Source organism: Aegilops tauschii, chromosome 6 (genome assembly GCF_002575655.3).
Source record: "Aegilops tauschii subsp. strangulata cultivar AL8/78 chromosome 6, Aet v6.0, whole genome shotgun sequence".
Taxonomy (NCBI): Eukaryota; Viridiplantae; Streptophyta; class Magnoliopsida; order Poales; family Poaceae; genus Aegilops; species Aegilops tauschii.
In genome coordinates, this window is record NC_053040.3 from 449481220 (window position 1) to 449483093 (window position 1874).

The following is a 1874-nucleotide window of genomic DNA, read 5'->3' on the forward strand; positions in this document are numbered from 1 at the left end:
AAACACCATGCATCAAACAACCTCATGTTGCAATGCAATCAACCAAACCATGTGTCAGACATGGTGTATATCCTGTAAATACTCAGATTGAGCCGAGGCATAGATGCAAATACCCCCAAAACAATGCAGGTAATCAAACATGTGATGAATTACTTCATAAAGCATACTCCAGACGCCAAAATATTACCATGGGATAAATTTGAATATTTATTAAATAAAAAAATTAACAATTTTTTTGGTGGAATAAAAGTAACAACTTGAAACCTAGTATCATGTGGTTGACGAGGCTAAGCTGCTTGTGTGCTTTTCGTCCCGATTTCCTTACAAATTGGACCGCTCCGTTTGATTTTTGATATGATTTCCCTTACAAAATGGATTAATATTTTTGTCCTCTGAAATGATATTAGTATTCATGGGGGAGCTCCCCACCCCCATTTCTGACGTCAAACAAAAAGAATCATTATGAAAATAAATTATGCTATTATTGAATATTGATGCATAAACTATGAAGATTCAAAGTCACGAGAAAAATCATTGACACCAACCATATTATGTACACTATGGCATTAATTACTATTGGTACCATTCCCATATTTGCTTGTGCTTTAGTTGCTATATTATTTACTTCTATTGTACAAAATGCAAATTTTATATTAAGTCTATGCAATAATTGACACCCTACCAATTAAAAGGTACTAATATTATGCATGAAAAGACTTGGTCATATATTATCGTATTACTTAGGAATATATTAAAATTCGCATTAACAATTAGTATTAATTTCATTCTCTATATATAATTCTCACAAACCCATGAGCTCTCGGATGAAGATTTAGGCACCATCTCGAGCAGCCATGAGGCTTAGCAGCAATATATTATTACTCGCCATTGTACTTGCCATGTTACCATCAGGTAAGACTAAGCATGATAACATCAGTTTGTCTGGTCAGGTAGTTTATTTGGGATGGTAGAACGAATGAACAATCATGGCACCATTTAATTTTATTCTTGTGTGCGGCGGTGTCTTGCAGAGATTTGTACTTCTAGGGTCGTGCCTATGGAGGATGGCCTCTTCACCACAGATTACTCACCATCAACATGCTCACGGATCATTCGCTTTGGCACATGTGACAACGATGAGTGCCGTGACGACTGCAACATGAAGCTCAACGGCATTGGCAAGTGTGTTGATAAGGGTTGCCAATGCTCATTTCACTGTGGCACTCCTTCTCCCATCAAGACAACGTGCAAGTAGCTTATGTTAAATTATATAAATGGACCTAGTATGTATCTAACATAATTTCTCAATAATTCTCAGTTGCTCATTGTAGTGTAATTTGAGCGTATTACTCTTGTATTCTTAATTTTGGGAGAGGTGGACATGATACAAAGTTATAAGGTGAAAAATGTTATGCTCTTGCTTTCTTTTGGATTACAAAGATGAACTGCACACACATACACGCACACTCACACCATGACAACCAAATACGTATGACATAAGGCCTCTTTTGGTTTGGAGGAATTTCATTGGAATTCTATAGGATAGGAATTTTGTAGGAAAAAATTCCATTGGAGCCCTTTGGTTTGTAGGAATGGATTCCTATTCCTATGTAGGGTAGGAGCTAGTCTTTCATATTTCAAAGAAAACAAATATTAGCCTAGACTCAATGAAAAAATTCCTAGGCCTCCTTTGGTTCATAGGATAGGAATAACATTGGAAGAGGAAACCCATAGGAAATGAGATGACATGTATCTCAATTCCTATAGGGAAAGAGATGTCATTTGATGCATATGATAGGAATTTTTCCATTGAGTCTAGGCCATTGTTTTTTCCTTGGAGATGTGAAGGATTGGTTCCTATCCTACATAGGAAT

The 1874-nt window shown here is 36.3% G+C and overlaps 1 long non-coding RNA gene across 1 annotated transcript; it reads left to right on the forward strand.

The window, feature by feature from the left end:
- Positions 1-835: 835 nt before the first annotated feature.
- LOC120965924 (uncharacterized) lies at positions 836-1407 on the forward strand. Its single transcript, XR_005758897.2, has 2 exons — positions 836-912; positions 1032-1407. It is a non-coding gene; the product is annotated as an uncharacterized lncRNA (long non-coding RNA).
- The last annotated feature ends 467 nt before the right edge of the window (positions 1408-1874 follow it).